Below are 25,046 nucleotides of genomic sequence, written 5' to 3'. Positions count from 1 at the left end.
CACTGACTTACTTCACTTAGCATGATAATCTGTCCATGTTGCTCCAATGTTTCACTCTTTTTTATGTCTAAGTAATAATTCCATTGTATGTGTGTATATATTTAATAAGTGTGTGTGCTCAGTCATGTTCAACTCTTTGTGACCCCTTGGACTGTGGCCCACCAGGCTCTTCTCTCCATGGAATTTTCCAGGCAAGAATACTGGAGTGAGTTGCCATGCCCTCCTCCAGGGAATCTTCTGACCCAGGGATGGAATTCACATCTCTTACATCTCCTGCATTGGCAGGCAGATTCTTTACCATTGTGCCACTTGAGAAATCCATAATAATTCTATTGTGTGTATATATACACGTACACATATGTATGTATATGTACATAACGTATCTTTTTTTTTTTTCTTCCATTTATTTTTATTTGTTGGAGGTTAATTACTTTACAACATTGCAGTGGTTTTTGTCATACATTGAAATGAATTAGCCATGGATTTACATGTATTCCCCATCCCGGTCCCCCCTCCCACCTCCCTCTCCACCCCATCCCTCTGGGTCTTCCCAGTGCACCAGGCCCGAGCACTTGTCTCATGCATCCAACCTGGGCTGGTGATCTGTTTCACCCTAGATATACATGTTTCGATGCTGTTCTCTTGAAACATCCCGCCCTATCTTAAGCCAGTCATTTGTTGATGGGCACTTGGTATATTTCCATTTCGTGGCTGTTGTAAACAGTGCTGAACATTGGGGTTTATGTATCTTTTAGCTGTCTTTTCTGGATATATACCCAGGTGTGAGATTGCTGGATCATATAGTAGTAGCTCTGTTTTCATATTTTAAGTAAACTTAATGGCAACCTCTTGAATCCCATTTTAAATTAACCCTACTTCCAAATAATATTGTAAAATGATTTCAATTAACCTTATTGATTAGCCAGCGTCAGCTTACAATTTTTTCCCCCCCAATATTCCAAGGTATAACTTTCAGCATCAGAAAGCATAGTGTAGGCACTTTTGATTTATGACAAACAAAAAAAGTCAAGTGCTAAAATACCAGTGGATTTCTGTGACAGTAATGTTCTTCCCACAAATTAAGATTTCATTTTTCTCTCAAAGAGTTTGAGAAATCATAACTTTTTTTAGTTGAGGTGAGAAAACTGCTTCATTAGTTCATATATCGTAAAAGGCACTGCTTGAGGAACACAGTGGGTATAATTGAGAGAGAAACCACGATCCCTCTGAATTCCATGGTGTCCATAGACATACTTTATAGTCACCTTCCTGGTAAGGCACTTTTCAAATTCTGAAAGAGCAGCTCCTAATTACAATTACCAAAGAATTACAACAAATGGGTAGAATACTATGACACTGTTATTATTCCAGTAACACCACTGCAATGTAAGTTTGTGAATTTTCAAAACAAAGACATTAGGATATAGTAAGTCCCCTACAAATGAACGAGTTCCATTCTGAGTGCACATTTGTAAGTCCAATTTGTTCATAAGTCCAACAAAGTAAGCCTCTGTACCCAACTAATATATTTGGCTATATAGTAGTACTGTATTATGATAGGTTTATAAAACTTTGCAAACAAATTCACTTAAAAACACAAAAATAAAATATTTTTAATCTTATAGTACAGTACTTACCAGCTATATCACCGCTGCTTTTATGCTTGCTTCTAGACATCCTGGGCTTGAAATAAAGATACTCTGCTACTGTACTCTCTACAGCACTATATAGTGAAGTACACACAATCACAACCACTTGTAGAAGATGCACACAGGTGACAATGTACGCCAGACCCAGGAACTAACTAACAAGATTGGACATGTGAACACACACTCACATCTTTGAAAGTTTGCAAATTGAAGGTCTGTATGTAGGGGACTTACTGTTATCAGAAGTTCTGCCAAGAATGTAGGGAGCACAGGAAAGGTACCAGAAGGAAAAAAGCAAGCAACCAACCAAACACATGCCTATGGAATCATTCCCAGTACAGCAGGTATCAGGCCTCTGTAAAGTGCACGGTAATCACTTTCCTTTGCGCAAACTGTTTTGAAAGCATGACTAACTCCTGTATAAGAATGTTCCTCTTTCACTTGGAGTGTTCGGTGTATTCTAGCCATGTGAACAGTGTAAGTACAGATAACTGCTGTTAAACCTGCCACAGATCCAGGCATTAATCTGTGTATAGACCAGAAACTCAGCTTTGTAGTAGTAAATGTTCCATCATGCTCAACTGAGATAAACTGGATTGCACCATAGGGAAATATTCAGACCATCATTGCAATAATCTCTTTATATTAATACAATCCAAGGTATCCATCCTTTGGCAAATAGCATGCAATGCAGAAAATACTTCCAAATGTTTTCAGCGTTGACTATGAGCTTGTAATGAAACTTTTACTTGATCCAAATGGGCAACTGTTTTGGCACAGCATCTTGCAACACCTCCAGCCAGGAAGAAGCAAAACCAGAAGTCCTGGCCTGCAGTGGGCCCTCCAGTTCCAGCTGCCGAGGTGGGTTAGCCAAAAGCAGGGCTGCCTTGGGAGCTTTGGTCAAATTACAACCCAAGGGCATTAGGCATGGCCAGAATGGGCAGTGACAGGGCAGTGACTGGAAGGTAGGGCAGTGAGTGAAAGTCACCCAGTCGTGTTGGACTCTTTGCGATCCCATGGACTATACAGTCCATGGAATTCTGCAGGCCAGAATACTGGGGTGGGTAGCCTTTCCCTTCTCCAGGAGATCTTCCCAACCCAGGGATAGAACCCAGGTCTCCCACATTGCAGGCAGATTCTTTACCAGCTGAGCCACAAGGGTCTTTAACTGCCATATTAGAGTTAAGTGGTTATAGTATTAAAAGTGCGTTGAATTTGACTATATACTTAGCATTATCAGTGTGATGTGTGTGTGTGTGTGTGTGTGTATTTATTTTTGTATTGGGCCTTTGTTGTACTAGACCTACTGTACTAGATCTTGTTGCTTTTCTCTAGTTGTGTTGAATGGGGGCTACTCTCTAGTTGTGATGTGTGGGCTTCTCTTGTTGTGGAGCATGGGCTTTAGGGTGCATAGGCGCAGTAGTTGCAGATCTTGGACTCTAGGGTGTGCGGGCTCAATAGTTGTGGTGAATGGGCTTAGTTGCTCCATGGCATGTGGGATTTTCCCAGGTCAGGGATGGAGTCCATGCCTCCTGCACTGGCAGGTGGATTCTTTACCGCTGAGCATCCAGGGAAGCCTCTATGCGTGTGACGAATACTTTCATAAGCTTACATTAGAAGTTAGCATCCTTTCACATTAATGTGAAAAACATCTTTCAGCATCTCTTGTGAGGCAGGTATAGTGGTGATGGATTTCCTCAGCTTTTGGTTGTTATGAAAAGCTTTATCTACCCTTCATTTCTGAAGGATAACTTTGCTGGGTAAACTTTTCTAGGTTGGCAGTTGCTATGTGACCATGCTGGTGCTTTACCTCGGACTTGCCAGGTTTTGGAACTGTGAAAAATATCTGTTTATAAGCCATCCAGTTTGTGGTATTTTGTTATGGCATCTTGAATGGACTGTATCAATTAAAATAGAGTTGTTTATTGAAATTATTTTTCTCTTGTAGTGCTTTCTTCCTCCTTCATATATTACACACTTCGGTCTTGATGACTGTACCCCTAAGCACTTTACATATATGTACCTCTTTATATACAGATATTTTTCAAGGTGATCAATAAGATCATAATTGCATATGTTCAATATTTTTCCTATGAAACAGCACATGGACAGGTTTCTAAGTCCGTACCTTCAGTTATACTTCAGTATTCTTTAAATGCTATATAAAACTGGGTAGTATGGACAATGTGATTTAAAAAACAACAACACTTTTCCATGTAATGAAAATCTTGGTTGTGCCCAATTCATTGCTCTTGTAAGCCTGTTCACTGGAAAAGTTACAAAACTATTTAAGGATATGTGTGTGTGTGTGTGTGTGTTTGTGTGTGTGTGTGTGAAAGATTGCTAGCAGTGCAATACAATCCTTTCAGTTCAAGAAACTGAGAGATACAGAGGGCAAGAAATTTATCTAAGGCCAGATTTAAACCATGTCTGACGCCAGTGATCATAAAATTTCCATGAAACACTGCCAGCCTTTCAGCTTATATACTTAATAAGGGAGAAAGGACTCTTATTAATGTGATTGATAGATTTCTTGAGTAATTTTTGAAATCCAAGGCAGTAACTGTCATGTATTTTCATCTTGTCACTCTTTTGCTAAGTATGGTTCTTAAATGTCAGGGACATTTTCGTTGGGAAGATGAACATTACAAGTTTTTTTTGGAATAGAAAATTGAGGTCCTGGGTCTTCAGATTCTTTTCTTCTCTCCTCTCTTCCTTTCCCCCTTTTCTTTTCCTTCTTTTCATGGTTATTTATCCAAGGCTGCCCATAGGCATAATCTGAGTACTCTAGTACTTTAGCCTATGTAATGGGGATACAAAAGAACTCTGAACAATGGGAGTGACAACAAGGAAATTAATACTCCACTGTAGGGATAAGGTTAAATGGATAGCTTGGCCATAAGAGAAGGTGAAGAGTCTTTTCTGCTTGGAGATGGACATAGTTGGTAATGCTTGAGTTGAAAATTGAAGGATGAGTAGACATTTTTCAAGTAGGGAGGGCATGCTAATCATAGGGAACAGCATGTAAGCGCTTGGTGTTCTGAAAATAATTGGTACCATCAGACAAATGTCTATTTTCTATCCTGGGATTGGCAGGAGTTGCAGTGGGAAGTGAGAAAAACCAAATCACAGAAGGCCTGTCCCCTGAAAAAACTCAGTCTCTCTTGCCTCCAATCTTGTCTCACTTTGCAGTAACCATCTAGATGAGAGATGAGGGCCTAAACTGTGGGATGAGACAGGATAGATTTGAGAGATTTAAAGATTGAATCAACGCCAGCTGAAACTTAGCCAGGGTCCTAGTTCTGTTGAGTCTCAAACTAATTGGGAGACAAAGTTAGCCAAGAGATGGGAAAATTGGTAGTTAGCCAATTTCTTGTCTGATTCAAGATTTCCTGAGTTACTTGATATATCCATGTCCAAGGCACTTTTTCAGGGACAATAGAAGGCATTTCAGTGTACTAATAACTTGGGATTCTAAATTTCTTTTCAGGACAGTGTGAGAGTAATCAAAACTTATAAAACCATCCTGAAGTAATGGGTTAAACATAGAGTTCAAAGCTTGAATCCTGGTCAATCCTAGTGTAAAATGTTGCTAGGACTTGAGTCTTGGTACAATGTATTTCCAATGCAAAGGCCAACAATAAATGATGTCTCTCTTGCTTTGTACTGTATCACAGTAATTGAGATATTTATGTTTCAAAGGAGAATAACATAGAGGAACATTAATACTATCCCCATTCCTAAAATTCTCCCCTACCTTCTTTTACTAACTTCACCAGTGTGATAGTTTGGACTGTCTACATCAGCAAATTCCTGACTAATCAACTTCAAAAGTCTAAATGAATGATGTTCCATTTAAAAGCAAAAAGGCCCATTGGCCCTTGTAAACAGAAAATAAACTTAATTCCATGAGCTATTTAATACCTTCTTATTTTCAGGAGCAGAAGGATCAGGCTGAGAAAATGGGAAAATAGGGGCAGAGCTGAAAGCTCCCCACAAGAGTCAATTGAAGATAAAGGCATAAGTGCTAGGACCTCATGTGGCTGGCAATTCCACAATCAGTATATCTAGAACAAACAACACCAAGAAATAAGGCACTGGAGAATTTTGACACTTTCATTAGTGGATGCAGCAAAGCAGGGTCAAAGTTGCATTTGATTGACTGAGCCCAGTCATGTGCCCATGCCTGGTTGCCAAGATGACAAGGAAAAGTTGAGTATACCTTTGAACTTCTAGATTTCCAGCAGGAGGTAAGTAATGTTAGACACCAAGGCTCACTTAGGACCCAATAAGAAAGGGTTCATGCTGGGTATAATCTGTTGCTACACTAATGATGTATTTAAAAACGTAGTGGCTTAAAACGGTCATTTATTATGATCACAAGACAATGGGTCCACTGGCTGGTTCTGCTGGGTTTAGCTTGGCAGTTCACTTGGTCCTGGCTAGACGTACTCTGGTTGACTGGCTTGTGTTGGCTAGTCAAGAATGATTTCAGCTGGGGTTATTGGCTTTCTTCTATGTATTTCATCTTCCAACCAGATTCCCTGGGCAAGTTCTCATGGCAATTGCATGGGTCTAATACCCAGGCTTGGGCTTGGCACATTGTCAGTTCTACCACACTCGACTGGCCAAGGTCCAGATTCAAGGGATGCGGAGATTGTTTCCTCCCATGAAGAGGTAGACTCTAAGACGAATTCTAAAAACAGCCTCAATTCTCCACCTCTCCTGTATCTATTATTTTACTTTTAGAATGAAAGACAAAGTATCTTGCCTGCCATTTCACCTAGCCACCCAGCTTCTTTTCTATTCTGATACTATCAGTAATTATAGGTAAACATGTATTCATGGGTACTTTTTCACACAAATGGTTATATTCTCACACAACTTTGTACTTGGTTATTTGCATTTTATGCAACGTGAAGTATATCCCATATTCATAGATGTATACACTAATTCCTAAAAGTAGAATTACTGAGTCAAAGCATATATGCATTTAAAAAAATTTGATAGTGACAAGCTGCCCTCCATAAGAAACTGCACTTTTATGTACTTTTCCACCTAGAAATCTATGCAGTTTTTCCAATTCCTTGCCAAAATGCCAATCATCAAACCATTTTATACTACAAATATGATTTTTAAAAAGGTATTTCAGTAAATTTTAAAATTTCAAATGTACAGAAAAGTTGCAATGACAGTAAAGTACTGCCATATCCCCTTCATTAAGATTTCCCAATTATTAATGTATTTGCTGTGTAAGCAACTCTGTATGAATATCTATTGCCATTACTTGTTTTCTGAGCCACTTGAAAACAAGTTGCTAACATGATGCACCTTCACCTCTAAATCTAGAATACAAAGACTCTCTCTTACTTATGAATGGTTGCATTGTGGCTTTATATTAGGATGTCAACACTGATAGAAAATACTATTCAGAAGTGATGCTGTGTTCTTCTCAGTTTATCACCTCAGGAGGCACATGACATTGACCCACCCACTACTGTTTATGTTAACTCTGATCACCTGCTCAAGTTGGTGTCTGGTGAATTTACATACATGGGGAGAAGCCTGCCATTTCCTGTTTAGCCATTGAGAACATTTTGTGGGAAGATTTATATTTAAATTTTTTTTAATGTGAATCCGTTTCAAAGTCTTTATTGAATTTGTTACAATATAGCTTATGTTTTATGTTTTGACTTTTGGCTGAGAAGCATGTGGGATCTTTGCTCCCAAACCAGGGATCAAGCCCACACCCCCTGCATTGAAGGGTGAAGTCTTAACCATTGAACCACCAGGGAAGTCCTTTGGGGTAAGTTTTCTAATAAGAAATGGGATCCTGGCCCAATTTCAAATACCTACCCACCAGCCTTAGCATCCATTGATAATCCCCACTCGAGTCAATCAGCCCTGCAATGATTGCCAAATGGTTTGGTATTTTTCACATTGCTTTTACATTAATTAGTTGATATTCAACTGTAAGGGCAGGCATTTCCTTCTCTCTAATGTGTTTATATTAGTATGTACTTATATAATTCAATGGATTGCAATCCATTACTGTCCTTGTTTTTAAAATTTAATTGAAGTATAGTTGATTTACAATGTTGTTTCAGGTGTACATCATAATGACTTAGTACTGCACGCTACACTCCATAATAGGTCATTACAAGATAATAGGTATCATTCCCATGCTATACAGTATGTTCTTGTTGCTTATATATTTATATATAGTAGTTTGTATCTGTTAATCCCATGCACTTAATATTTCCCTCCCCACCTCCTTCTCTTTTTTGGTAATCACAACTTTGTTTTCTATATCTCTGAGTCTGTTTTGCATATACATATGAATTTTTAAGATTTCACATGTAAGTGGGATTAGACTTTTTGTCCTTCTAACTGACTTATTTCACTAAGCATAACAGTCTCCAGGTTCATCCATGCTACTGCAAGTGGCAGTATTTCAATTTTTATGGCTAAGTAATATTTCATTGCATATATACCACATCTTCTTAATCCAATCAGATATTGATGGGCACTTGGATTGCTTCTGTGTCTTGGCTATTGTATATAGCACTGCCACAAACATTGGGGTGCGTGTATCTTTTCAAATTAGCATTTGTATTTTTCTCACATACAGACCCAAGAGTGGAATTGCTGGATCATATGGTTGTTATAGTTTTAGCTTTTTAAGGAATCTCAATACTATTTTTCACTGTGGCTGCACTAATTTACATTCCCATGAATAGGGCAAGATGGTTCCCTTTCTCCACATTCTCACCAACATTTACTGTTTCTGGACTTTTTGATGATAGCTGTTCTGACAGTTATGAGGCAATACCTCCTTGTGGTTTTGACGTGCATTTTTCCAATAGTGACATTGAACATCTTTTTCTGTGCCTGTTAGCCATCTGTATGTCTTCTGAAGAGACATTTCTCAAAAGGTCTTTGCCCATTTTTAAAAATTGCATTTTTGTTGTTGATGTTGTTGTTGTTGTTGTTGAGCTGTGTGAGCTGTTTGTCTACTATTTCCTTTGTGCAAAAGCTTTTAAGTTTAATTAGGTCTCATTGGTATATTTTTGCTTTTATCTCTTTTACCTTAGACTGATTCAAGTAAATATTGTTAATGATTTATGTCAGAGTGTTCCATCTATTTTCTCCCAGGAGTTTTATGGCATTGAGTCTTTAAAACCATTTTGAGTGTATTTTCACAGAATTAGGACAAATAAATTTAAAATTTGTTTGGAATACAAAAGACCCCAAATAGGCAAAAGAATCTTGAAGAACAACAACAGAGCTAGAAGTAGCAAGCTCCCTAATGTCAGGCTCTATTACCAAGCTATGGTCATCAAAACAGTATGGTACTGGAAAGAAACAGACACACAGATCTGTGGAACAGAAGAGAGAGGCTAGAAATAAATCCACACACTTACGGTTACTTTACCTACAAAAGAATGCAAGAAGATACAGTGGGGGAAAGACAGTTTCTTAACTAAGTATTGAGGAGAAAACTAGGCAGCTACATGTAAAAGAATGAAATTAGAACATTTTCTCACACCATATACGAAAGTATCCCAAACAAGTTAAAGATCTAAGTATAAGACTGGAAATCATAAAACTCATGAAGAAAACATCAGTAGGCATTTGTTGTTGTTCAATCACTTCGTCATGTCCAACTTTTTGTGACCCCATGGACTGTAGCATTCCAGGCTTCCCTGTTCTTCACCATCTTGTGGAGCTTGCTGAAACTTGTGTCCATTGAGTTGGTGATACCATCCAACCATCCTCTGTCATCCCCTTCTCCTCCTGCCTTCAGTCTTTTCCAGCATTGGGGTTTTTTCCAATGAGTCAGCTCTTCTCATCAGGTGGCTGAAGTATTGGAACTTCAGCTTCAGTCCTTCCAATGAATATTCAGGACTGATTTCCCTTAACATTGACTGGCTTGATCTCCTTGCTGTCCAAGGGACTGTGAAGAATCTTCTCCAACACCACTGTTCAAAAGCATCAATTCTTCAGTGCTCAGCCTTCTTTATGATCCAACTCTCACATCTGTACATGACTACTAGAAAAACCATAGCTTTGACAATACAGACCTTTGTTGGTAAAGTAATGTCTCTACTTTTTAATACACTGTCTAGGTTTTTGACATAAATTGTAGTAATACCCTTTTTTGGATCTTTCTCCAAAGGCAGAGAAAACAAAAATAAAAAAACAAATTTGACCTAATTATACTTAAAAGTTTTTACACAGCAAGGGAAACCATTAACAAAATGAAAAGACAACAAATGGACTAGGAGAGAATATTATCAAATGATATTACTGATAAGGGGTTAATATCCAAAATATATAAACTCATATAATTCAATTTCAAAAAAGTAAACAACACAGTTTAAAGTGGGCAAAACACCTGGACAAACATTTTTCCAAAGAGGGCACATAGATGACCAATAGATACATGAAAAGATGCTCAACATTGTTAATTATCAGAGAAATGCAAACCAAAGCCACATGAGATATTACTTCACATCTGTCAGAATGGCTATCATGAAAAAGACCACAAAAGACAAACATTGGCAAGGATGTGGATAAATGTGATCCCTTGTACACTGTCTACACAACATATTAAAAAGCAGAGACATTACTTTGCTGACTAAGGTCCACCTAGTCAAAGCTATGGTTTTTCTAGCAGTCATGTATGGATGTGAGAGTTGGACTATAAAGAAAGCTGAGTGCCGAAGAATTGATGCTTTCAAACTGTGGTGTTGGAGAAGACTCTTGAGAGTTCCTTGGACTGCAAGGAGATCCAACCAGTCCATCCTAAAGGAAATCAGTCCTGAATATTGACTGGAAGAACTGATGCTGAAGCTGAAACTCCAATACTTTGGCCACCTGATGTGAAAAACTGACTCATTGGAAAAGACCCTGATGCTGGAAAGACTGAAGGCAGGAGGAGAAGGGGATGTCAGAGGATGAGATGGTTGGATGGCATCACCGACTCAATGGAAATGAGTTTGAGTAAGCTCCGGGAGCTGGTGATGAACAGGAAAACCTCACGCTCTGCTGTCCGTGGGGGTCTCAAAGAGCTGGACGCGACTGAGCTACTGAACTGAACTGAAGTGTACACTGTTGGTGGGAATGTAAATTGGTGTAGCCACTGTGGAAAATAGCATGCGGTTTCCTCAAAAATGAAAAACAGAACTACCGAACAGCATTGAAACATGTATAGTATCTAGGGTGAAACGGATAACCAGCCCAGGTTGGGTACATGAGACAAGTGCTCGGGCCTAGTGCACTGGGAAGACCCAGAGGGATCGGGTGGAGAGGGAGGTGGGAGGGGGGACTGGGATGGGGAATACATGTAAATCCATGGCTAATTCATTTCAATGTATAACAAAAACTACTGTAATGCTGTAAAGTAATTAGCCTCCAACTAATAAAAATTAAAAAAAAAAAAAAAAGAAAAACAGAACTACCATCTGACCCAATAATTCCACTTCTGGGTATATATCCAAAGAAAATGAAAACAGTTATTCAAAAAGATACACACACACATATATATACACATGCATATACATATACATACACAATGGAATACTACTCATCCAAAAAAACATAAAATAAAAATTTGTAATTTACAACAACATGGGTGGATCTGGAGGGTATTATGTTTAGTGAAATAAGTCAGACAGAGAATGACAAATACCATATGTTATCACTTACAGGTGGAATCTTCAACCAACCAACCAAAGACCTGAGTTCATGGAAACAGAGCAAATTGGTGGTTGCCAGAGTGGAGGTGGGAGTGAGTGAAATGGGTGAAGGGGGTCAAGAGGTACACATTTCCAGTTCTAGTTAGTAAGTCATGGAGATGTAATTTATAGCATGATGATTACAGTTAGTAATACTGTATTCCTTGTTTGAAAGTAGCTAGGAAAGTGGATCTTGAAGTTTCTCATTACAAGAAAAGACTTCTTTGTACCAATGTATAGTGACAGATGTTAGCTGGACTATTGTGGTGATCATTTTGCAATATACACAAACATCGAATCATTGCCTTGTACACCTGGAACTAATTATAATGTTATTTCAATTGTATCTAAAAAGAAAATCCATGGTGTGGCTTTTGGAGTCATAGCTGGAAGCTTGCCCTAGAATCTGTGTCAAATGATTTATAAAACTGATGAGAGAAACCTCTTCAGTCCCTGCCTACTTTTCAAGCAGGAGTAGTCTTAATTGTCTGTGCCTCACTCTGAGTGGATACACATGGTTATTGGGCTGAGATGCAACTTTCACTATGCAACATTTTAGAGTTTCAAAAGTGAAAATGAAAAGAAAGTGTCTCTTTCATCACTAATACTGATGACCATGTAGGAGTTTGAAGGAGGGACCTATGAATAGAACCACTCTTCTTCACCTGAGTTCAGAATAGATTGGGTCATAGAAGGGTTGATGTAGAGACTACTTTTTTTTTTAGCTGATAAAGTTGTTGAGAGAAATGCAGTTTAGCTTTTTGATTAAAAAGACTTGCGAATATTGCACCCAAAGTTAAATTTATCCACTCAGTGTAGGCTAAGCTGGATTCTGGCAGGTTTCCCTAACAAGGTCCAGCCCCTGAAAAGCTTATGGTATAGAGGAGCAGAACAGATGAGAACACATACCTTTCTTAGAGACAGATCAGAGAGAGAGGTGCTAAGGCATCTCCCACATCCTTCCCCTACACTCCTCCATCACCAGTGCTCAATCTCCATCCTCCCAGTTTTCAGGTGGAGGAACTTCCATTTTGGGTGAGTGTTCCCTCCAGCTTCCAATGTGTATGTCTCAAAACTTGCCTTCAGTCATCTCGAATATTTATTTCTTTTCAAGAGTTCTTAGGCTTTCCCCACTTTTGGTGTATCTTTCTGGAAATGAAAACAATAGCCTAAAATATTTCAGTTTTATAAAAATAAGTTAATTTTCAACCTTGATCAACGATCGGTGGATGACATCCTATGTTACCCAGATACCTGCTTCAGGAGTGAAGTGCTTTTCACCCACTACTGAGAATGTTCAGCTGTCAGTCTTGAAGTCTTGCCTGAATAGAAGCACTTTGTCTGACAGCACAGTCTCCCTAGAATAGACCATATTCAATGACCAATTATCCTACTCATTAATGCTTCTGCCCCTTTGATCCAACTCAGAACCACAGCAAGGGATCCTCTCAGCTTCAGAGATTCCTGAGAACTCTGGTGAGGCCTTTCAAAACTATGAAAGTGAAAAGTTAAAAAAAAAAAAAAAGAAAGTGAGAAGTGAAAGCGTTACTCACTCAGCCATGTCTGACTCTCTTGTGACCCCAGGGACTGTAGCCTCGCCAGGCTCCTCTGTCCATGGAATTCTCCAGGCAAGAACACTGAAGTGGATAGCCATTCCCTTCTCCAGGGGATCTTCCCAACCCAGGAATCACATTCAGGTCTCCTATATTGCAGGCAGATTCTTTACTGTCTGAGACATCAGGGAAGCTATGTAACCAAGGGCAGTCCAAATTCCCTTTATGCTAAATCCTTCTTTCTATCCAGCCCTTCCCATGTGTTTAGTTTAAGAGCAACCTTTAATAAACTTCCTATATGCTGTTATTTGTATCATAATAATAGCATATTATGCCCCTGGGGACCCAGCTGTTGCAAGTTGGGTCTCTAGGAATGATCCAAGAAAGTGCTAAGAAGCATTGTCACCAGCCAGCTGGCCATGAGGACCCTGTGAGATGAACACTGTCCCCCAATTCATGTTCATTCAGAACCTCAGGAAGTGATCTTATTTGGAAACAGTATTTTCAGGTATAATTTTAGTTAAGGGTTGAGATGAGATTATGGTAGATTAGGGTGGGCTCTAAATCCAATGTCAAAGAGGACACAGAGAAGGCCATTCTATCTGAAGATAGAATCAGAGTGGAGTGATGCTACCACAAGCCAAGAACATCTGGAACCATCAGAAACTCAAAGAGGCAAGGAAGGATTCTTACAAGGAGCCTTCAGAGGGAATATAGCCCTGCTGACACACTGCTTTTGAATACATCTAGCCTCCATAATTATGACAAAATAAAATTTCTGTGGTTTTAAGTCACCCAGTTTGCAGTTATAGCAATTCTAAAAACTAGTATAGACTCCATCACTGATGATAGGCAGTGATAAATCCTGGTACAAGGCTGAATTATTCAAAGGCTGAAATTGTTAAAAAGTTCACTGATGGTGAAGTGGAAGGAAATGAACTAATGGGTGCACTGGATCAGGCATTTGAGAAGTATGGGGAAATACTAACCACATATTGCTAAACATAATTAGTATTTTGGGAAAATAACCAAAAGTTGAGTGTTTAATCCATAATTAGATACTATAAAGAAGGCTTCTGGCTTTCACACTCAGCCTTTGAAGAGGTTCTTTTCTCTTTCAACAGCGCTGTGTGCTTAGTCGCTCAGTCATTTCCAGCTCTTTGCAACCCCATGGACTGTAGCCCACCAGGCTCCTCTGTCCATGAGGATTCTCCAGCAAAAATACTGGAGTGGGTTGCCATTCCCTCCTCTGGGGGATCTTCCCAACTCAGGGATCAAACCCAGGTTTCCCACCTTGCAGGCAGATTCTTTACCATCTGAGTCACCACCAGAAGGCAGAGTAAATGGAGGACCAGGCCCTGGACTTAATCATAAAGGTAGCAGAACTCTGAAGAAGGTTCAGGTCTCAGCTAGGCAAGTATGGAAGACCAAGGTCAAGGTTTTGGTTGGACAGAATGTGGTCACTTTCAAATTCCTGGATCCCTTGGAACCCATGATCCTGCAGAACGTTTCCAGTCTTCCTTGTGCTTCGTCACTCAGTCATCTCCAACTCCCTGTGATCCCGTAGACCGTAGCCCGCCAGGCTCCTCTGTCCATGGGATTCTCCAGGCAAGAATACTGGAGTGGGCTACCATTTCCCTCTCCAGAGGCAGTCTTTCCCTATTAAAGATTAATTAATGGGGTTCATGATGGTGCAGAGCCCCAACCTCCTGCCAGACCTACACTCAGTCAATTAGATTTCAGTCATAGCATAACCTAGCTGGGGTGTGCTAGGCTGATTAGGGAGAAGGGGAACTCTACCCCAAAGGAAGTTTCTCGGGCCAGAAGGATGCCATGGGGAATTCACATAAGTCTCAATGGGAGAATCATAACCCAGTCTACTAGGGTTCTGGACAAGGTTATTTGCAGCAGAGAATTACACACTGTTTGAAAAACGGCTTCTGGCTCACTATTGGACCTGGCTGTAGACAGAGCATCTAACATGGTATGTCAAGTGATGATGCAGCCAACATTGCCCTTCATAAACTGGGTTAAACCAGAACCCACAAATTCTTTGGATTGGATGGATGGAATGGTACAACTAGGATCGAGCATGAATGGGGTTGGAGGACAGACAGCAAAATAGTCAGTCCAGACCTCCAGGTAATTCATTACTGTGGCACTTGCATTGTTCCCTCGGGTCACACCCTAGGTAGCATCAGAGTCCCTTATGACCAGATAAAGATATCAGTCCTTTGAAGAGTTTCAGCTGGCCTAAACTGCTTCATAGGATGACATGGTGGAGACACCATCTACCAAAGCACTGAGTATGAGCTAATGAGAAAGGCATCGGCATCACCAAGAAGTTCGGTGGTGGCTGCCCGAGCCAGAGTTGACGGTAGGAGATTCCACGATAAGACTGGCACCACTGGGAGCAGAGAGCATGATCAGATTTTGAAACAGTAGAGGCAGGCTATAGTGCATGAGCATCAGAAACCTAGGGGACACAATCACTGTCATCAGCAGATGGTCAGAGTGGCAGCCCGAGGGCTGCAGTCTGGCTCAAAGAGCTCTGAGGTCATAAGGACAAGATCCGAGGACATGAGGTACATGAAGGACACCCTGAAGAATGTGACACAGCCCACTATATGCGGATGAAGTCAGACATTAGAGAAAACTCCTATCAGAGAAAATGGAGAGAGAGCTGGATGAAGCTGAGAGAGCCAGTAGGCTACATTGCATGTCTAATCTCCCATGGAAAGAAGTAAGGTTGCATGGAAGCTTCTTAAACTGAATGCAACTCTAAGGAAAGTTTGGCAAGGCTACTGAAGAATCCTTGAGCTACTGTATCTCCCTGCTTATCCTGCCAGGATGTCCAGTGTGAGGAAGACCAAGGGTTATTTGTCCTAGAGAGTGGGGACAAGATGGTAGCTCCACCATTGACTTGGCGTTGAGGGGATTTTAATCCCATGGTTATGGAATTCATTAGACAGTGGGGTTGCTTTTAATCATCATCTGGCATCACTTTAAATCTAGGGCTTGCTTGATATTTAATCAGGCAATAACAAAATGTTGATAAGAATCACAACCCACATTACTTTTTAATATTGCACAACTTGAGACATTAAAGGGATTCCAGATAAATTAACTTTGAGCACCACTCTACTTTTGGATGAACTCTATTAATCAAGTATATTTTATAATTATTGTTCATTTACTCATCAAGCCCTAAGGATAAGTTTAAGATTTTAATCTTCTGGAAAATGTATGCCAAAGTATGAAATCAAGAAGACTGTGATAAAAGCAAAGGATATCTAAAATGGGGCTACCACAACTGACCAGTTCATAAATAATATCTGTATAATTTTACAGGCTGGTTGCCAATAATTATGTCAGCTACTCTTGCTAAGGAAGTATCCCATTCCAAGATATTAAAGTTAGATGATACTACAGAAAATTCAATAATTTCATCATGAATTTACAAGATTTTAATAACAATTTATTAATCAAATTGTATAAACCTGGAATATCTTTGAAAGGATACTCTCTGTTGGGGGGTTCATGGCAGTCAAGTTTAGGATGGAAATTAATAGTGTTCATTCTTGTGTTAGAATTTGCTTATTGTGTCAATGTACTAATTTTAAAATTATGATCCAAATTAAAATGATGATCCAAAAAAAAGTAAATCATAGTTGGTATAATGATCAATTTAAAATCACATAATATTTTGATACTATGATATACTTAATAAGAAGTATTGGATTTACATATAAACATGTTTATATACTGAGAGTTCTGTTTTGTTGAAACCTTGGCCCATCTCTAGGAGACCTTTTGTAGGATAACAATCTAACCATAGTCAATGTGGAATGAGCCAGGTTTGGGGAAATATGTCAAAGTACCACAAATGCCACAAGTGAAAAGCGAAAGTTGCTCAGTCATGTCCAGTTCTTTGTGACCCCATGGACTATACCGTCCATGGAATTCTCCAGGCCAGAATACTGAAGTGGGTAGCCTATTCCTTCTCCAAGCGGATCTTCCCAACCCAGGAATATGAACCAGGGTCTCCTGCATTGCAGGCAGATTCTTTACCAACTGAGTTATGAGGGAAGCTCAGTGCCACAAGACCACACCACAGTAATCCTGTGAGGCCACACCATGAGTCCCAGGTACTGAGGAAAGGCATTTCCACATTAATTCTGGGGTGAGGGACAAGATGTATTTTTAGACTAGGGGGAGTAAGGAGGCTTGGAGTACTTCTGCTGGTAGGGGTGCAATCCATGTGGGGACTATAACAGTGACAGGGAATGCACAAATACCCTCTTGGTGTCAAAATGGCACTGTGGAAACACCTCTTTCTGAGCAGCTGGGGCCCAGGGCAGCAGCCTCTACCTTGGGCCCAGACTCAAGGGCGTCAGTCTGAATTCTGACCCTGCCACTGAGTAGCAAGACTGACATCTGGGACATGTAATTGTTGTTTTGCCTTCCTGAATTTAGGAGAAAGATTGTCATGGGGGTCCACCAAGCTGGACAGCTGTGTCCAGCAGAGTGACAAGTGATGAGTTTATCAGGGTCGGTAACAGAAAAGCAGCAGCTTGCAATGGCCAGGTGAGGAGGTTGGAGGAGAAAAGCTTGAGATAATTATTCCAGGGACAAGTGAGATAGTATATTTGCAATTAGCTGGAGGTCAGTGTCCTCTTCCTGCAATATTTGGCAAAAACAAACAAAACCAAAACAAATCTGTGGGGGACAGGCCAATAATTTGGCCTTTCTGGGGAGTGTAACATAGCTACAAGCTAGGCACCTTGATGGTGTACCGTGTACAAGCCTCAATATCAGTGACTTCATAGACTAGCAGGGAAAGATTCCTCCAAAATGATCTCTGCTGATCACTTAGCTCAGGAGTCCCACAGTTGACATCTCATTCCGGACAGCCCAAAGCAAGATGTTTTAGCCTTCTGTGTCTGGTGTCTCCAACCCCATAGAGGAAACAATCCCATCAGAGCCATGTCCTCCCATTGGTGCCTGCATCTCTGACCTTTGAATAAGGCTCTAAGTTCCTGATTGGCAATGTACCAGAAGAGTTATTTATTATACTCTTATCAACTGAGGAAAAATGATGCCTAAGGGACACCAAGACTCTCTAAGGCAAATTTGTTAGACAATTTTCACGAGGACTTTTTTAGAGCAAGAGCTGAGGGATACAGTGAGCAACCTCTTTCATATTGCTGGAGCAGAGAGTGAGGGATTTCATTAGCCTGGGCTTGTTTTTTCTTTCTATTTTAAAAATAACATCCCTTGATGAAAGCTGAAGGCGTGACACCAAAATATAACACAGCAAACGTGATTGTGTGTGAGGCCAAGAAAACATCGTCCAAGTACATGAGGGTTCTTTTCAATCTGAGGCTGGAATGTAGAATAACAAGAGTTGGATGTGCTGCCTGACCACTAATCATTTCTTCACAAATATCACTTTTCTCAATTAGTCTTTTGGAAAGTGGAAGCAGATAAGTTGAAATTAATCTCTATTAAGGGTGCAGAGGAGAATTGCTTTACTTGTTCAAAGTTTATCCAATCCTTTAAAGAATCAAATGAGCATGGGGTAAAGTTAATATCCAACATCGTGGTAACTAAGCAGATTAACTAAAGCCTCTGATTTAGATGAATCCCCATCTTTCTTTTGTTTGGGATAGACTTGGAGGTTCACACAGGCTAAAGCAAAGTTTTAATGTCCCAAGTCTACTCAATAATTTGTTCTAAGCTGGAAAGAACTTCCTATACTTTTAGACCTTTAGGCTAAAGGCTCATTTTACTCAGTTCTAGACACATTTGTCTGGCAGTTTTTTTTTAATTCCTGAGAGCCTGCTTGGTTTCAGGGACTATATCTGCCCTTGGGTATCTGGTTATTTCTGACCAAAGGAGCAGAAATCTTTCCCTATTACCATCCTGAAGTAGAGCTGGTGATTCCATGTGAGTGAGTATTAGTTTATCAGTTGTGTCTGACTCTTTGCGACCCCATAGACTGTAGCCTGCCAGGCTCCTCTGTCCATGGGATTTTCCAGGCAAGAATACTGGAGTGGGTTGCTAGTTCCTTCTCTGGGGATATTCCGGACCCAGGAATCGAACCCGGGTCTCCCTCATTGCAGGAAAATTCTTTACTGCCTGAGCCACCAGGGAAGCCAGGAAAGAGCTAGCTCCACCCTTGAGGGTCCCCTGTGCCAAGAAAGTCTAGGAATGAAGAATGAGAGAGGATGGTATCTACAGGTTCAGTTGGCCAAAGAGTTTAGATGACAGAGGATATTTAGCACATTTGGTCTCAGCTCCTTATCTTCAATAGAGATGTTGAATATCTCATTTAGCCAGTTTCTCTTTTGGCAAAGTAGGCTTTTTATGCCTGCTGGAGTTTATCTACTAAACAGATTAACAACTTAACAAGAGATTGTTTTCTATTCATATGGAATCATCCATCAGAAATCTAACTCCAAAAGCTACTATATAAAAACCCGATCTAACCCTGGTTACTAATAGAGACTGTTTAGAAATCCACATGAAGACAAAGTATACAGCCAAATGAAAACTGTGCATTTCAAGATCCCTTTCAGATGACTCACTTGACCAGCTCAGTTGATGATAAAACAATGAGGTCTAGGGTCCAAAGTCGATGTCCCTCTATGGGGACGATGTACTTGGACTCTGAGGGAGATATGGACTTTAGATGGGTCCATGGGGCATCTGGTCCCTTCACTTCATGGCAAATAGAAGAGGGAAAAGTAGAAGCAGTGACAGATTTTCTTTCCTTGGGGTCCAAAATCACCGCAGATGGTGACTGCTGCCAGTCACTGCCTGAAATTAAAAGACATTTACTCCTTGGAAGGAAAGCTAGGACAAACTTAGACAGTGTATTAAAAAGCAATCACTTTGCTGACAAAGGTCTGTATAGTCAAAGCTATGGTCTTTCCAGTAGTCATGTACAGATGTGAGAGTTGGACCACAAAGAAGGCTGAGTGTCGAAGAACTGATGCTTTCAAACTGTGGTGCTGGAGAAGACTCTTCACAGTCCCTTGGATAACAAGGAGATCAAACCAGTCAATCCTAAGAGAAATCAACCCTGAATATTCATTGGAAGGACTGATGCTGAAGCTGAAGTTCCAATACTTTGGCCACCTGATGCAGAGTTGACTCATTGGAAAAGACCCTGGTGCTGGGAAGGATTGAGGGCAGGAGGAGAAGGGGGTGACAGAGGATGGGATGGTTAGCATCACCAATTCCACGGACATGGGTTTGAGCAAACTCCAGGAGATAGTGAAGGACAGGGGAGCCTGGCATGCTGCAGCCCATGGAGTTGCGAAGAGTTGGACACAGCTTAGTGACTGAACAACAACAACACAGGGCAATACCAGCAGTTAATTCGCTAAGTTGGAAGGTTTATAAGATGTGGGGAGGTGGCGTCAGGAGTATCTCTGCAACCCTGGCTAGCAGTGTGGACAGGAAGCATGGAACAAGCCCAAGGGTGAACTGCTGGGACACACCAGCCGGGCCCAGGTTCAGGGCTTCGACCAGGAGATGGCAGTGTCTCTCCACACAGCAGAGCTCACGGAGCCCTGAGACGCCCTGACTGGATGCAGCTGCAACTGGTAGCTTCTGAGAGGGCTTCCTGGGAAGAAAGGACCAGCATGTGACTGATTCATGCAGTCTTAGGACATCTGGGGTCCCACAACTATGGGTGAAGATACAGAGTTCTTGGGAGGAGAAGGGCCACTTTAACCTAATCGGCCCAATCAGAGGCTGATTAACAGAGGACCCCAAGAAGGGGAGGAGAGGCTGAAAGGCGAAAGCAGAGAAAACATAAACCAGAGAAGAGGCAAGAGTTGACTAACAGGTGTAGGTCTCAGAAGAGTATGAATCCCAGGGGGGCCAGAGGAAAGACTGGTTCTGTCAATGGCAATGTGGAGGGGACCACATTTCAAAGCGCCAGCATACATGGTTTTGTTGAGCTCCCCTTTCACTCCAATCCCAAAGAAGGGCAATGCCAAAAAATGTTCAAACTACCGTACAGTTGCACTCATTTCACATGTTAGTAAGGTTATGCTCAAAATCTTTCAACCGAGGCTTCAGCTGTATGTGAATTGAGAACTTGCAGATGCATAAACTGGGTTTAGAAAAGGCAGAGGAACCAGAGATCAAATTGCCAACATCCATCAGATCCTAGAAAAAGCAAGGGAATTCCAGAAAAATATATACGTCTACTTCACTGACTACACTAAAACCTTTGACTGTGTGGATCACAACAAATTGTGGAAAATTCTCAAAGAGATGGGAATACCAGACCACCTTACCTGCATCCTGAGAAACCTGTATGCACGTCATGAAGCAACAGTTAGAACAGGATTTGGACAATGGACTGGTTCCAAATTGAGAAAGGAGTACATCAAGGCTATATATTGTCACCCTGCTTATTTAACTTACATGCAGAGTACATCATGTGAAATGCTGGACTGGATGAAGCACAAGCTAGAATCAAGACTGCCAGGAGAAATAACCTCAGATTCTCAGATGACATCACTCTTACGGCAGAAAGTGAAGAGGAACTCAAGAGCCTCTTGATGAGGGTGAAAGAAGAGAGTGAAAAAGCTGGCTTCAAACTCTACATTCAAAAAATGAAGATCATGACATCTGGTCCCATCGCTTCATGGCAAATAGAAGGGGAAAAGGTGGAAGTCGTGGCAAATTTTCTTTTCTTGGATTCCAAAATCACTGCAGATGGTGACTGCAGCCATGAAATTAAAGATACTTGCTCCTTGGAAAGAAAGCTGTGACAAATCTAGACAGCATATTAAAAAGCAGAGATATCTCTTTACCAACAAAGGTTTGTATAGTCAAAGCTATGGTTTTTCCAGTAGCTGTATACAGATGTGAGAGTTGAACCATAAAGAAGGCTGAGCACTGAAGAACTGATGCTTTTGAACTGTGGTGCTGGAGAAGACTGTTGAGAGTCCCTTGGACAGTAAGGAGATCAAACCTGTCAATCCTAAAGGAAATCAATCCTGAATATTCATTGGAAGGACTGATGCTGAAGCTCCATACTTTGGCCACCCTATGTGAAGAGCCAACTCATTGGAAAATATCCTGATGCTGGGAAAGATTGAGGGCAGAAGGAGAAGGGGGTGACAAAGAATGAGATGCTTGGATGGCATTGCAAACTCAATGGACATGAATTTGAGCAAGCTCTGGGAAAGAGTAAAGGACAGGGGAGCCTGGCATGCTGCAGTCCATGGGGTCATAAAGACTCAGATACAACTTAGCAACTGAAGAAGAATAATAATTTTTGCAAAATAGATTATGCCCCAAACATATACTGAATGAGCATAGCTAGAAACAGGTGGGTAAGACATAGACTGTCCCTACCCTCTTGGGTCTCTGTTTTCTGGTTAAGGCATGTGACCTCTTTTACTTGTCTTGGGAGGGGTATTGCTTACTGTGGTTCAGCAATCTTACCAGTATGGGTCCCTCTTCTTTGGAGGTGCTGTCTTGCCAAAAGCATGATGGTCCCTGGCTTATATGCACTGCTTTGGGAGTCTACTAAAATGGAAATGGTGGTGATGGTGGGGAGGACTTTAATGAGATAAGAGATACTATGTTATACAGAAAGAAAACAACCTACTATATCATATCAACTTTGGTTCTAAAATATAAACCCAGTGAACTTTTAGGTGATTCACCTAGAAACTAAACTAAGAAAACAACTTTGTTTGAAACTAAACTATCTAAGAAATAAGTCTAAGAAAATAACTTAGAATGGTGGTTTATAATTATGAAACAGTGGTTTTAAAATACTTATTAAATATGCTTTTACTTATTAAAAACTAATACTTAATGGCCTTGGGTGCCAATTATTTCCTGGTGGCTCAGACAGTAAAGAATCTGCCTGCAATGCAGGAGACCTGGGTTTGGTCACTGGGTCGGGAAGATCCCTTGGAGAAGAGAATGGCTACCTACTCCAGTGTTCTTGCCTAGAGAATTCTATGGACAGAGGGGCCTGGCAGGCTGCAGTCCATGGGAGTCGCAAAGAGTTGGACATTACTGAGAGGCTAATACTTTCACTTTCATTTCATATTAATATAATATCAATATATATATTTTTAGTATTTATATTTGGTTGCACTGGATCTCGGTGATGGCACACAGAATCTTCCATCTTTGTTGTGGTATGTGGGATCTCTAGTTGTGGCATGTGAGATCTACTTCCCTGACTAGGGATGGAACCCAGACCTCCTCCATTGGGAGTGCAGAGTCTTAACCACTGACCACCAAGGAAGTCTCAATACTTATTAAAAATAGTGGTTTATACTTATTAACTGGTTTTATTTAGCTCCATTTGGTAATCAGTGACTTGCTGGCATGTTCTAACACTGACAACCTCATCTGGAGCATCTGAGTAAACGACTTGTCCAAAGTAAGTCATCTCTGAGAGCTGGCCTTGCCCTGGGTCCCAGAACTCCTGATTCAGTCCAGTGAGCTTTGTTCATACACCGTGTTACAGTCTACTTTATGCAGGCAGAAACTGCACCCATATGCTCTTTCAGGTCCCATGGGTTCACACATTAAGCTGTAGAGGTTTTGATCATAAGTAAACTCTCTGTAACACTCCTGAGTGAGAAGGTGCCTGATGGTGATCAGGAAACCTAGGTGAATAAACCTGCACTGTTGTGTCCACACGGAACTGTGCTCAGGGCAATGGAGCTGAAGAAACTGGTGCTCCATCTCCCACTCCTAGCCTGGCTGTTCTTCATGGGGTGTCAATCCAGACACCCAACTATAGATCATCAATCTTTCTTGAGACCTCTCCAAAATACTGCAATGCCCATTGTGGGTACTGTTCTCTCTTCATGTCAAGATGGAAGACCAGATCTTGACCTTCTTAGATATTTGTGTTTCAGAGTCAGATGGTTGTCAGGCAAATGGAAAAGCCCCTGGGGGAGGATCCAGCACCAGGCAGGGAGCCAGACAATGAAGCAAAATAGTCAGCGCCCGAGGACACAGGGAAATTTTAACTGGCCGTGGAATCAGTGACTCCAGGGGTCTTTGGGGGTATCCTGGTAGTAACTTCAGAAAGCCCCGTCATGGGGTCAGATCTGAATAAAACATACATCAAGGGTCTCTCGTGCTTTGCTTTCAGAATACCCTGTCCCCACATCTACCTTAACTTGCCAAGCTGTTGAACTGATTCCTTAAGCCACTGGAGCAGCTCACATCCAGACAATGTGGCATTCTTTACATGCACCATTATGTTCTGTTTCAACAAAACAGCTTTAAACCAAAGGAATGACCTATTTTGAATATTTACAGTTTAGGCAAGTAGGCCACAGCGATTTCCAGATGCCCGTGGTACACGCCCTCAGCCACTTAAGACTTTAGACCTGAGGAGCTGTTTATGTCTTATTCACGCTGGCGCTGTGCTCCCCAGGCTCACCCCGGACTTCTTCTGAGGGGCTTGGCTTTTGCCAGTCCAGACTCTTTTCTATGTGCAGCTTGGAAGACCTAAGTTGTTTTTCAGGAACAATTGAGAAGCCTACCTTTGCAGAAAGGTGACAAGCTGTATCGTGGACTTCGATACTGCATCTCATGGTGGCGCTTCCTTTGTCCTTATCTGATGCTTCCCTTTATACACTCCTGTTTTCCAGGTGTGGGGCAGTTTATACAGGATGTCATCCCAAATTCTTATCTCAGGTTCTGCTTTTAGGGAAACCCAAACTAAGACTCAGGCCCCAGCTTCAGGAAATTTGGATCACTCAGGAGAAAAGACAGCCTAAAATTTTAAAAAGTGGGTGAGGGAAAAGTACATCATGAGCTATAAAACCAGTAAGGCATCATTCAGTGATGAAAGAAGGGACTAGAGATGAGGATAATTCTTGACTTCAGGGAACCTCCGTTCAGTGTTTTAAGCTTCCTCCATTAGTAAAAGAATAGAAAAAAATGGTGAATTCTGGTGTCTACCCTGTCTTTGCTGCTCTCTGCAATCTGCTCTTCTCTCATTCTTTTAAAGGGTAGTTTTTGCCTCAATTATAAGGTAGATCTAGGATTATATGTTGATTCTGGTTGAGAGGCTGAGGGAGACTGTCTTAAGA

At 41.0% G+C, this 25,046-nt stretch overlaps 1 pseudogene; it reads right to left on the bottom strand.

Annotated features, from left to right (window-relative positions):
* Positions 1–1,967: 1,967 nt before the first annotated feature.
* LOC110137966 (solute carrier family 25 member 16-like) lies at positions 1,968–24,545 on the bottom strand (annotated as a pseudogene).
* Between the last annotated feature and the right edge of the window lie 501 nt (positions 24,546–25,046).

This window comes from Odocoileus virginianus, chromosome 29 (genome assembly GCF_023699985.2).
Source record: "Odocoileus virginianus isolate 20LAN1187 ecotype Illinois chromosome 29, Ovbor_1.2, whole genome shotgun sequence".
Classification (NCBI taxonomy): domain Eukaryota; kingdom Metazoa; phylum Chordata; class Mammalia; order Artiodactyla; family Cervidae; genus Odocoileus; species Odocoileus virginianus.
This window is presented reverse-complemented; position numbering and strand designations above follow the sequence as displayed.